Consider the following 13,939-nt stretch of genomic DNA (forward strand, 5'->3'; position numbering starts at 1 on the left):
ATTAAGCATTGGAACGGGCTGCCCAGGGAGGTGGTGGAGTCACCATCCCTGGAGGTCTTTAAAAGACGTTTAGATGTAGAGCTTAGTGATATGGTTTAGTGGAGTACTTAGTGTTAGGTCGGAGGTTGCACTCGATGATCTTGAGGTCTCTTCCAACCTAGAAATCTGTGATACTGTGATACTGTTGTGGACTGTTTTGCAAGGAAGGATATGAAATGTTGGGACTTTTTTGTGTGGCTCTGTTGAGGACTGTAAGGTGTAGTGTGTTCAATCCAAAGAGACAATGCTGCATGTTCAATCTGTTGAAATTGGAGTCAAAACCACTTTGGAAGTAAGAGGGAGAATTATTCATTTTTAAAAGGTTGCAGGAAGTTTTGGGGGAGAAAATGACCAACATTCTTGATTGTTTATTAATTTTATACTGAATCATTATTTGAAGTGCTTAAAAGTAGTAATTCATAGAAACAAAACACCTGAGCACATCCAATCCAAAAGTTGCAGCAGCATTTCAATAGTTTCAAAAGATTCCACCACCCCTATAATATCTTTTTGGCACATTTATCCTGATTTTTCCAGTACACTGTTACAGTTACCTTTGTTTTATAAAGGTGAAATTCATGTCCTCTTAGAAGAAACAATGCAGGGCTACACCTTGTTTTTTCCAGTGCTTAAAAAAAGAAAATTGATGATTTTTAGTATAGAAGAGAAAGGAGAAGAAAAGGGGAAGGGAGACTGAATAGGGAAATACAAACTCTAATCGCACCTGAGTCAGTAGCATATTGTACGACCTTGCACAAAATACCTTTCAATTTCTTGTAACTCTGTATGAAGTTCTAGCTGATTTGGTCAGGAAAAAAAAGTGTAATATAGCAAGAAAAGTTATACTGAATCTGAGATGAGTTTCATGGCAGAAGAGAGAAGAACACCATGAATGACAGTTCTTTGAACTGTTTTTTTTTTTTTAATTTTTTATTTTTAAATTTTTTTTTAAATTATTTTGCATAGGTTCTTCAAGAAAAAAAGCATCCTGTCAGTCTTCTGCTAAGTTTTGAGTTCATTGGCAAATCTTAATCAAAATTAGCATGGACACAGAGGTCTCAAAGATGTTAAGTTCCTAAAACACTTCTGAAAAAGGGGAGCTGATTAAAGGGGAGAAATCCCATTAATAGACCCACTGAGAGAACAGCAAAGACAATTCTGTTATTATCCATTGAGTTTGGCAACAGCCAGCTGGCAGTCAGTCAGCACAAGTGTACATGCACATGTGCAGTACATCAGTAAAGAGCATGTATGGCTTCAGATAAGCTCATGCTATGCCTTGCCCAAACTAAGAAATGTCAACGAGGCTTGGAGCAAACAAGGAATGCTAGAGGGAGAGTACATTGAGAACAACATGGAGAAACAATGAGAATATAGGGAGGAACAAAAGGTATTTTGCAGTTAGCTGGGATTGCAGGTTGCTGGTGAAATGCAGAAGATCTACTGCAAGTACAACGGGAAAGACGGGTTGAGTTGAGCTTCTTGCCATGGAAGTGAAGGAGGCAGAAGACATGAGGTTTAAATTTGTTGGAAGCCTATTCCCTTAATTCTCCTGCCTCAGAAGCCATTTGTGCCATTTTATGGGGGTGGGAGCAGGTTGTGCACTGCCCCTCCTTTTAGGTAGAGTTGGATATGGTAGACTCTTAGTACTTGGATTTCTGCGTGAGAGTGCTCATCCCAAAGACAGACTAGAATTTTACCGCTTTTATTTTAAAAATTATGCACATTTGCAGACTGTGTTATTGACATAGAATTTTTTTGTTTTTTTTTGGGGGGGGGGATAATTTGGTCCTATTTTGCTTCTGATACTCAAATTTTCTTTGAAGATCATAAATTAAAGAACTATGCTATGTCAGAGACCTATGAAAAATCATAAATATCCATATCCATATATCCATAATATCCATATATCCATGTCCCTTATGTCCTCCAGATGCTGATCAACGTCTTTTTTTTCTTTGTGCCTCTTCTTAGTTGAAGTCAAAAGATGCATCAGGCTACCTTTCTTTTCCTTTCTTTCCTTTTTAAATCTTTGAGGCCATACTTGGAAGGCCATGTTAAATTTATCGTTGGTGGTTTATTCCCTACTTAAAGTCATAACTAAAGCTGGTTAAATCTCTTACCTTCTCCCCCCAAAAGTTAGACACTTTTGGTTTTGATGCCAATTACATCACATCTTGGTTAGAATTTCAGCAAAACAGGTACAGATTAGTGTAAATTAGTGCATACGCAAGGCGTGGGAGATTTGTGATCAAGTCCTTCTGCAGATCAAAGGAGAAACAAAAGAAATCAAAACTTCAAATGTTCTCAATATGTAAATTTGTTGTTTTCCAGCCAGCCTTACCCATATTCTTTACATATAATAGAGTCTGTTTTTTGAAAGTGATGAGCCTGTTTCAATGAGTCTTGAATAATTAAAAAATAGAACAAACTCTAGAAAGTATAGATCTCTGTGTGATCTTAGTCTTTCAAAATGGTGTAGCTGGTTTTTAAAGTGCATTCTTCTCTATGTTATTGTAGCATGCCATATATAATAATTAGAGGAAAAAAATGACCGTAGCACTGTGGGTCTCAAGAAGAAGTTAGATTGAAACCATAGGATGGAGAGACAAGAGGGAGGCTGGCTGGAGGCTGGTGGGTCTCCTGGCCTCTCTTATATAGTAGCTCTTGGAAGGAAATGGAGGCAGAACTACAACTGATCAACAGGCTGATTTCCAGCCCGTCTTAGAAAACGTCCCAGAAGGTGGGATGTGTTGATTGCTGTTGAAGGACAGTAATGTTGAGTTCTCCTGTATATTTCTGAGGGAAAGACACACTTCTAAAGGGCATCTAAAATGTTCTATTTGTTCATTTAACATGAATTAAATATTTCTTCTGGAGCCTTGCATGTTCATTATGCTCGTTTTCTGCTTTCATAACTGACTCAGACCTAAAAACTTGAAAGGCTCTTTAAATTGCAGTTCTTCTCAAAAATGTGACTTTGTTTAAAAAGAAAAAAGATGTGATAGGTTGTCATGTTTCTCTCTATATAACTTCAGATCAAATATATTTAGATTACAGATATTTTTGCTGTCAGCCTTGCAGACTTGGTGAAGAAAGACAAACCTGATTCTTTCCTCCTTGCGCATCATCACCAGTAATATTCTGCAGCAAAATTTGACTCTCAGTGAAACTTATACAACCCCTTTGTCTCAGTGTAGTTTTACAGGTGCTAGGAACTGCCAGTTCTTGCACCTCAATTGAAACTTCTAAATTGATATAGAAGCCAAAATAGAACCTGTCTGACTTTGATGGACAGATTTCTTCCTCATTGATAGAAGAAAAGAAATTTAAAGCAACACCTAAGGCAATTCATTATAACAGGGTTATATAGATGGTGTTCATGTTGATAGAATTATTTTTATGGATTACTTTGTAGAGGAGAAAGCATAAAGAGATTTGTGAATCTTTCAAGTATATTTGAGTCAATTACAAGTTCTTAGTTAAAATTAGCTGCAATTCTGGGGTTCTGGGGAGGATTTTACTGTAAGTTCTAGGTTTTATTAGAGTTCAACTGGCATAAAATACATTCACATCTAAACGTACACAGTTTTACAGAATAAATGATTTAGATGTGTACTTTTTGGTCAGAAATGTTGATCTTATCCAGTCAAGGGACAAGAGAATCTTATAACTTACTGAATTAGTTACAACTGAGCAAAAATACAGAAAAGTGAAGAAAAATGGGAAATGTAGTCTCATGGGAAGCTATTCTGAATTAGCTATTATATTTTAAATTGGCACTTTGTTCAACTTCTGCGCATAGGCAAATGGTGACATTTTAAAGAGATTTAGCTTTCTAGTGACTATATGCTCCTTTCTTCCTAACTAATGGTGTAGAGTTGGTTACATTACTTAATTGCTCAAAACAAAAATGGTCATTTGGAAGGCAATTCCAGCATAATTAGAGCATCAAAAAACCAAAACTTCTACTGTGTGTTTAAGGTGAAGTTTCTCAAACCAATGGTTTCTCAGGTACAATCTGAGATGTAATCAGTGCATCCTCCTTCTTGAGCTGCACAAGAATGTGATGCATCTTCTGTTTTTGTTACGGGTCTCAGCAGTTCTTCCTTCAGTGCACAACCTCCAAATTTCAGAATAGTAGAGAGGTGTTTGTTGTGTTTTGCACGCTTGTTTGTGTTAACTCCAGCCAGGTTCTCCACAACAGCTCGCCCCATTTGATAGCTGAACGCAAAGCTTCCATTTCTCTTTTGTGGTGGAGTAGGTAAATGTTAATATTACGGCAACTCTTTTTCAAATATTTTCTGGGGTAGCTGTTGTTTCAACCATAAAATATAGAGCAGATTAAAAAGATAATAACAATATGAAGAAAAATGTTTAAAACACTTTGAGGCTAAAAGAATACATGCAGAAATCCTTGAATTTAAATGGCATTTTAATGCCTGTATTTTGGAGGTAAATTAATGATGGTTTTTTTTTTTTTTTTTGAGTGTATTCCATCTGGCTAACATTCCTGGGTTGCTACTCTGTTTCCCAAGAGATTCATATGAATGTCTGATGTTTGTTTGTTACTGAAGTACCAGTTTTCTTCTGTATGAAATTCCAAAATTTGAGTAGAAAATAATTTGAAGTTGGAATATATATTCAACATTTTGAATGAATCGAACTATAGGAATATATATCCAACATTTTGAATGAATCGAACTATAGCAATTATTTCATTGTGTCAAAACATTTAGATTAAATTTGTTTCCCCTCTTGTACAGTATTTTCTAAGTATAATATATATTATTTTTACATATATGATTACAATTAACAGTTTAATATGAGCAGGAGTAGGTTAATTGCTATGTTCAACACCTGAAATGGAAAGCTTTGACAATTTTCTGTCAAAAACTTCAGTTGATACCAACAACACATCTGCAAAACATTTCTGTTTTGATAAAATTGTATTTATTCAAACGAGAACTTTCCTGTTTTTTTTTTTTTTTTTTGTTAGCTCTAAAATATATGGAAAGAAAGGTTTAGTATAGGTAGCAGAAGTAGTACAGCAGAAACGAAATAAGACACAATGAGAGCACTTGCTGTTGGCTTTGTCCTGTTCCCTTATTTGTCATTAGTATTGCACATGCAATAAGAGATGACCTCTCCCTTCAGCCCCCAACCCTCAGCCACCTCCATAATACCAAGAGAGTGGCCTCTGCCCTGGTGTAACTATCATTTGTTGCTGGCACTGCTCCTTGTACTTAAGGCAGTGTTCAGGCTCTCCGTTTGGGTGCTGCTAAGGAGTTTGCCATGCAAAACTCATCGGGGGAAGCATTTCCAACTAGTTAAGCCTAATGGAGACAGATGGGGTCTTGCACGTGTCACAGAGAACAGAATGCCTTTATAAAGTCATGCCACTTAGCGCTTCTCTTCAGGGGAGCTGCTAACTGGCACCTCCATATATGCACGAACTTGGCTGGGGCCAGAGAATCGCTAACTAGATTTTAGAAACAAAACTAAGTAACTCAGAGTTCAAAATAACTCTCTGGAACTTCAGAAAACATTGTGTCTCTGGAAACCGTGCCTGGATGGATACTTGTACTTCCCAAGGGGCAACGAGAGGCAAAAAGCAAGCCAGCATTTTTGGTATTTGAATTTGTCTTCTTTAAAGGTTATCATCATGTGGGAAATTGCTTTGATTTTTTTTCCCCGTTTTTCTTTTTCTTTTTTTTTCTTTTTTTTTTTTCTTGTTTTCATCTCTCTCTAGAGCTGAAGCCCATCCGGACAAAAATCAAATTCTGGGCCGAAATCAGCAGAATTAAGATACAGTTATTTTAAGTGTTCTGTGTGTCTGGTTATGTTTGTACAAATTAATCTTATCTGATACTCAGCAAGTCAAAATATATGAAATTCAGTGATGTGTGCCAGAACACAGGGAAGAGGATAAGAATGATTCTCCTAACGAAAGGAGACATTTCAATTTTAAGTCCTTTCTGAAAACAAACAGTCACAAGAAAGAAATCCAGCTCTCATTATTTTAGCTTTCTCTCTCTCCTTTTTAAAAAGGTAACTTTTCACTCAAATTTGGCCTATTTTTATTTAGTGCCTTTTCAGGGTGTCTAAAATATATTTTTAGAATATTCTCAGTAAATTCACAGCTTCTTTATGTCACTGTTTGAAAGGTCCTTATGCACAAGGATGTTCTTCCAGTTTCTCACATCCACCAAACTACTATTAAGTGTTTATTATGACGTTTTCTATTTGTCCTTGCTACCTAATATACTCTGAAGAGGATATGTTCTTTATTGAAATATGGAGAAAAAGGGGAAAATGAGAGAACCATTTTCATCATATTACAACTGATAGCAACTGACGTGCTAAGTGCTATGTTGTTCTAATCACTGGGTCATGTGCAGCATGGAGTTTAGGGGGAAAATGTTTTCTGGGCTGGGTGCTCAGAGTAGAAGAGGACAGTAATTTGATCAGGTGTTTTGCTACTACTGGATCATACAGATCTTGCGTCATCAAGATGATTTAGAAAATCATTTTATGTTGCCAAGTTATTTATTTGCAAAGAAAAAGCAACAATGTTCAAAAAACACCAATTCTTTTGTTTTATCATTTTAGACAGTGAAGGTTTGTTATTTTAATCTGATATTACTTCCTATTGTGCAATTCTGTTTAGTTTTGTCATTCCATTTCATTTTCAGTTAAAAAAGAAAAAAAGAAAAAATATATCATTCATAGTAGAAAAAAATAATGTTTCTTCAGACTTTCCATACTTACAAATGGGGGGAGAGGATCCTTTTTCAGTAAACTCAAAAGAATTGTTTATTTTGTATGTAAAAATGGATTCAGACTCGATATTTCATTCTCTGTCTAGCTTTCCCTGTGAAGGGAGTCAGCTGGACAAGCAGCTTGGCCCAAGCCAGCTGTGTTTCTGCCATTGACCTCTGCCTTGAAACCTCAGAGGAACGATTCCTCAGAATTTGGTAGCACAAAACCACCCAGGTCTTGGAATCTAACAGTGAAACATTACTGGTTAGGATGAGGTTTGATTTTGATACTTCAGTTTACAGGAACTCATACAGCTTTCTCTCCTTTGAAGTATTTCCTCATTGTAAGAAAGGTGCTGCAGATTTGTCTTTCTATGTTACATTGGGGTGGGTTGTTGTAGTTTGTTTTACTTTTTGTTTATTCGTCAAGCTTTCACATGGTGACCAGGAAGTAGTAGTGAGAGCCACCTTTTGCTTTCATAGTTGTTGCTTTGACTTCTGTTGAATTTTTTTTCTCTTTGACCACCTTCCTTGCTGATGAGGCTTCATAACATTTGCTTTCCTAAACTCTGTTCCAATTAGAATGTGGCCCACACTGCATTCCCATAATCATCAGCCTGAGAATGTCAATGTCCTTGAGTTATTCATTTGAACAGTATTCTTGGTTGCATTTTCTTTTATTTTGTGGGGTCCATATGAACTGGTATTGTTTAGGTGTAGAAATGAGATCCACCTCTCCCTGTCTCTTAACTACAGGATGCTTTTGACCCAGATGGAATAAACCAGTAGAGCTGCCATGCTTTCCAACTCTGATTAGAAGGTTTTTAATCTTTTACCAGTCAGCTTCTTAGAATATTCAGGACAATATTTCTCCTTTTCTGCTTTCATTGATTTGGACTATCTTCCCACTGTCATGATTTGGTTGTTTTTGCTGCTTAGAAAAATGTGCTAATTTCAAAAGGTGACTGAAGTCTGTGGAATATAAGCACCCTATAACTGTGGAGAACATGAGGGCGCCTCGTTATTATTTTGCACGCTGCACACAAACATCTAGGAAAACCCCGACATCTTTATTTTTAGGCCTTGCTGCTTCTCAGCCTTCTCCTCATTGCTGGCTACCTGGCAACAGCTGATCGCCATGGCAACACGGGCCTGGTGGCTGGAGCTCAGCCTGCTCAGGCTGCTCCTCCTGGTAGATGCGAGGCCGCAGGGCCCGCGGCCGCCCCACGGCACAGCGCGACTTGCTCACTTTGGGCACCTCGTCCATGCTAGAGCTGGAGGAGCAGAAAGGGAGGAGCTTGTTGCCTGGAGTTCATATTTTTGTTGGGGAATAGCGAGCTATTCCTGCAGAGTTCACCTCCTGTTTGGAGTCGTTATCCAGGCGCTCAATGTGTGCATTTACTGTGCTCATTTCACAACCGGTGCCTGTTTGTGTTCCTTACTGTGCATATTGAAAATATCTTTTCTTTTTCTTTTACTGTCTCTGGATATTTCTTTCAGCCAGAGGCATCCAATCCACAAGGCGAGAACCCGTCCTGATTATGTGCAGGTGGTCCAGGCCTGTCATTGTACCTTCTGCGAGACACTGGTGGTAGTTTTATCACTGACCATTATTTTGACCATTTAATGTAATGAGGTTGGACTAGCACAACAGGAAAGAGCTATTCATCCTTCTGTAAATTAATATGCTAGTTCATATGCTAGTTATTGTGAGTGTTTATCTCACTAAACACTCAAAACACAAAAATTACCATTTTTTGGTTTCTGGGACCTTGGCAAGACAACATGCTAGATAAAGCTTCTAGATAAAGCCTGCTCTCTCCCCTGGATGTCGGGACATATTGCTAGCATTGCTACCAGTTTTGGATTGCTCCAACTTCCGTATCTTGGTTTTAACTCAGCGAAAAGGCTATGACTCAGGCCTGGCTGCTCTTCTTTCCAAGGTTAATGAAAATTAGAAATGATTGAACTCTTTGCATTAGAAAAAATGTATTTTTATTGCAAACCTCTTCCATGTGGCTTGAGGAGGAGGGGGTTGGATCCTGCAGGTGAATGGCTGTTTGCACAACTGGTGTCAATAGCAGAGATTCTGCTTTTATGACCACAGGATCTTCCTTGAGTACTGAGGACTTCTAGGAAGAGGATCCAACTGACCAAGCGGGTCAAAAACATTTTTTGCCAACAGACTGGCCAACCAGATGACAACTTTAAACTAAAAACCACAGGGAATGGGGGTGATGACCAACAATCAAGGGAAGTTAGGGGGTGGGCTGAGTTTGTAAGCAAAGAGTACAGGGTTTTGCAGATAGGAGAGAGCTCTTAATCCACAAAAGTAAAGGGGGACCACCTCAAGCCTATGTGTAAAGAAGTGCCTATAAGAAACTGTTATAGGAAAAGTTTTCATGCCTTCTCTGTGAAATCAACATGACTGCCCATCTGAAGTGTCTGTCTGCTAATGCATACAGCATAGGGAACAGACAAGGAGGAGTTAGGGGTCTGTGTGCAATCGCAGGGCTACTATCTCATCTGCATCACAGACATGGTGGCATAGCTCACACAACTGCAGTGCTTCAGTGGGTGCATTCAGACTTTTTAGGATGGATGAGCAGTAAGGAGGGTAGTTGTTCTTCATTTGAGGGAGCAGTGGGAATGGATGGAGCTTAGTCTAGGAATATATGATGAGCCAGCTGTGATCTTATGGCTTGGGCTATAGGGAAACCCAATGTGGGCATCCTTTCAATAGGTGTCTGCTGCAGACAGCCTGATCAGAGCAAAGAGGTAGATGAGGTCTTCTTCAAACAACTGAAAAAAGTCTCATGTTTACAGGCCCTGGTCCTCACTGGGGAGTTAAACCAGCCCAACATCTGCAGCAAGGGTAAAAATTGAGACCACAAACCAGGAAATTTCTGGAATGCATTGGCAATAACTTACTGCCAGAGGCGGTAGCAGGAAGAACTGGTCAGGGATGTTAAAGCCGGGAGCTTCATTGGCTGCAGTGTCCATAAAGTGGTGGAGTTCAGGATTATGAGAGGAGAGAATGAGGCAAATAGCAGGATCCACAACCCTCAGTTTCAGGAGAGAACAGACTTTGGCCTGGTCAGGGATCTGCTTGGAAGAATCCCATGGGAGACAGTTCTGGGGAGCATGGGGTCCAGGAGAGCTGGTTATTTTTCCCAGGAACCACTTCTGTGAATCTCAAGAGCAATTTATCCCAATGTGCAGGATACAGAAGGTGGCAAGAGGACTGTATAGATGAACAAGGAGCTCCTGACAAATCCCAGATTTTAAAAAGAAAGCATACAAAAGGTGGAACCAGGGTCAAGTGTTCCAGGAGGACACTGTCCAAGCATGGAGAGGTGGGGTCAGGAAAGCCAAAGTCCAACTGGAGTTGAATCTGGAGAGGGAAGTGAAAGGCAACAAGTACTTCCACAGGTGTGTCAGCTGCAAAAGGAAGAAGAGGATAAATGTGGGTCCACTGCTGAATATGGTGGGTGACCTGGCTACAACGTACAGGAAGAGGCCAAGGCACTAAATTCCCTCTTTGTCTCAGTCTTTACTGGCGAGACCACCTTCAAGACTCCCAGGCTTGTGAGATTGGTGGGAAGGTCTGGAGTGATGAAGACTTATCATTAGAGAAGAATTGGGTTAGGGAGTTTTTAAAAAGGATGCAAGTCCATGGGACCTGATGGGATACACTCATGAGCTGAGGGATCTGACATTGTCACTGTGAGACCAATCGATAATCCTCAAAAGGTACTGGCAACTGGGGGAGGTTCCTGAGGACTGGAATATGCAATGCTTTGTCTTCTGTAGTGTGGAAATGGAGAGGCATAGTTAGCATAATCATAGAGAAAAAGTAAATTCAAGAATGCTTTCGAACTGGTGAGAAGCTGATTTTATTTTTTTCTGAAAAACTGAACCTAAGTACTCTATGTCCAAACTGAACCAATGCTACCTACAGAAAAACAGACTTTTTTTTTTTTTCTTTTCTTTCCTGGAAAGCTTGCTGGATTCAAAACTTGATTTTCCTCACATAAGTTTCCATGGGGACCAAATGACTACTCTAAACAGTCCTCATTTAAATACAATACATGCTGGTTTGCCATTCCTTGGGCTGATGTCAGCATAATCAAATCAATCAAAAAATGTATCATGACATTCTTTGGTGGTGATGTCACCACCTTTTTGAGTGTGTAAGTGAGCTGTAAAGCAAGTGTCCTTAGAGCAATGGAGCAGCCTGTCACACATATGCTAATAGTCAAACGCAGCAGGTTTGAAGTGGCACAAAGTGGGACCAGCACACAGGTACCCTCCAAAAACATTTTTGGGGGTCAAAGCCTCCGCAGTCCTGCTTTCAGAACTCAGTGGGAGACTTTGCCTTGTACTCATGAACTGAGTAAAAGCAGTGTTTCTCAGGTCCTGCTGAGCTTCCACCAGCATATTTCACCATCTTACCTGGGAAGGAAACGTGCCATTTGATATGCTATTCTTAGCTGGTAGGTCACGGATGTTTGCCTTGAAATGTCTCATCGTGAGTCTAGATTGGTAGGTTCTTTATAGCTTTCCATTTTCATGTCTTAGATTTCCTCAATGTTACTATTTGTAATGTCTTAATAAAACCACTCTGAGGGTTTTGATCACGTAAAAGTGCAAAATTTTTCATTTTTACCCAACTATACCAAAATATGCGCTATTAAAACCCAGATATGCTTCCAGTCATGTCACTTTGAGGCCTGTAGTTGCCCATAAAAGAATCATAGAATCATAGAATATCCCGAGTTGGAAGGGACCCATGAAGGATCATCAAGTCCAACTCCTGGCTCCACACAGGTCTACCCAAAAATTCAGAACATATGACTGAGAGCATTAAAAAAAAACAAAACACTGTTGTATAATTATTTTCCATATCTGTTAATATAATAGAATATTCTGTGGCTGGTCTGGTACTGTGGTAACTGTCATCTCATAATACCTCTATTAGCAGTAGTAAAATACTTAATGCTCAATTCAGTACTTGAACTTGACTGAAGTTCCTGGATTGGTGCTAAGGAGTAATGAATTGGTAGAGTACATATCCTTATTTAGATAATTTTGGGGATATCTCATTTTAACATCTGAAAGGGATTTTGAATGTGCATGCATATATATTAAAGAAATTGAGATCTAATATTGTACCATTTGATTTCCTTTTTCATCATTCATAATTCATGGATGAAATGTTCTTTTAAGTTATATGTGAGATACATTGATTATGTGCCCTCACAGCTGCAGTTACTAGTTTAATTATTTTTTTTTTAAACTAAAGATTGATATAAAACTACTGACAATGTTGATTGATATTCACTGGTTGTGAGTATAGTGTTTGGCATCAGTGAGAGTAAAACCAGTTTCTTGTTCTTGGTGGGCTTGGCATTGTTGAACCCCGTGAGTTGAAAGTATTACCTAAAGTAAAATAGTGGCTTATTTATGAGAGATTACTTTTTAAACAAAACCTGTGAATACATGGAGTTATTTTAATTTTTTTGTCTATGTCATATAGCAATCGTTACAGTCTCATTCCATCAGAAATTTACTCTGAGTCTAGATTTTGCTGGTAGATTGCTGAGGTTCTCATGTAAGGGTTTGTGGAAGCCATAATAACCAGAAAGATTAAAACAGTTTAATTAGTACAGTAGATTTTAAAAGGCTGAATCAAATATTTATGAAGAGATTCCTTTCCTCTCTGATCCAAAAAAAAATTACATTAGAACTTGAAGCTACTGGGTGGTCTTTGCAAAGCTCAGTAATAATTTTACTGTTTGTTGATCCTATTCAGTTCACTGGAAATTTTGAAGGTTGTCGTATGTTAAAGATGTATTTCATTCCTTAGATACTACCAAGAGTCTTTCCATTTCAAGACTTAAAACCTGGGGTTATGGTTTTTGTTGCCTCTATTTCAGTTTCAGGGCTCCAGAAGTCAGCTTAAGGCCTTGTTAACACAAGGTTTGGGAATTTTAGGAGTCTTTTGATATCTGTAGAAGTTGTCACTGGAGGCCATACGTAGATAAACTTTCTGGTGGAAAAAATACATCTCTCTCTAAATATTTAAGAGCGAGGGAGCTATTGGAAATTATATATAAACAAAAGAGGTACAAAAGAAAAACCTCTATCACTGAAATGCTCTTCCAGGGTAAGAAGTTGGCAGTACTGGGCTGCACTGTGTTCGTAGTGATAAGAGGATGACGATTGACACCTTCAGAAGATAGGGAGGAAAAGATAGGTTGCTGTGAGCTTTGGAAGAGAAACTTCTTTTAAAGTTGAGATTATTCATACAACCATCATTCTTTATTTTTGCACATAAATCAGTTTGGGGGATAAATTTTATGACATCATGTATTTTTTTCGCTGGATATAATTACCCCGGTGCCATAGTAAACCCTTTATTCTCTCAATAACGTAATCTGTCCAGCAAGCTGTTGGCAGGAAGGAAGATGCTTCAGAATACATTCAAGCTACACCTCTTGTTGCAGTCATAGTATTGTTGCAGGTGACTCCTTGTAGTTCGTCGGTCCTTTGAGAACAAAAGTCTTAAGAATTTATAGAAAAAAAAATTAATACAGCTCTTACAAACAGGACTTTGGTGCTGAGAGAAAGGCCAGCTGTCCAGGTAGGCTTTTAGTAATATATTTAGTATTGTAACTGTGGATGAGCCACAGTGTGTTCTCTCTCAGCACCCTGGTTCCTGAAACTGGATGCTTGAAAAATAGGAAGAGCTGCTTCTGACTCATTTCTACAGACCTTTCTGCTAGGAGTTTGCTCTGCCAGCTACATGCAGCTTTCTACTATTTCTTTCAGAATTCCATTTTGGCCCACTCTGCCTCTCACATCCTGAAACCTCTCACCATAGCTGGGAGTTAAATACAGCTTACAAATGTACAGTGCTTTGAAACTGCAGGGGAGATCTTGGGAGAGGAGAAGTGTAAAGGACATTTTTGGGCAGAAACAGAAGGTGAGGTGCATTCCAGCAGTAACTGTGAGGGGTGCATCTACAGGTTGGTTTTTAACCTCCTCTCAGTTTTCTGTATGCAACAAAAGAAGAAAATAAGGATACATTGGGACTGCTCTTTCTAATTCCTAATCCATTAAAGTCCCTGTGTGTG

The 13,939-nt window shown here is 38.7% G+C and overlaps 2 protein-coding genes across 51 annotated transcripts in view; both read left to right on the forward strand.

Moving 5' to 3' along the window:
- LOC310892960 (uncharacterized protein) overlaps positions 1-10,827 on the forward strand; it is a 284,028-nt gene extending 273,201 nt beyond the window's left edge. Inside the window, exon 2 of the mRNA XM_083821309.1 lies at positions 146-10,827. The gene's annotated coding sequence lies outside the window, so the exon portion shown is untranslated. The remainder of the gene's footprint in view (positions 1-145) is intronic.
- The window catches only part of CACNA1C (calcium voltage-gated channel subunit alpha1 C), a 494,083-nt gene that overhangs the window by 123,347 nt on the left and 356,797 nt on the right, over positions 1-13,939 (forward strand). The gene's annotated exons all lie outside the window — the stretch shown is intronic.

This window comes from Anser anser, assembly GCF_964211835.1.
Source record: "Anser anser genome assembly, chromosome: 1".
Taxonomy (NCBI): Eukaryota; Metazoa; Chordata; class Aves; order Anseriformes; family Anatidae; genus Anser; species Anser anser.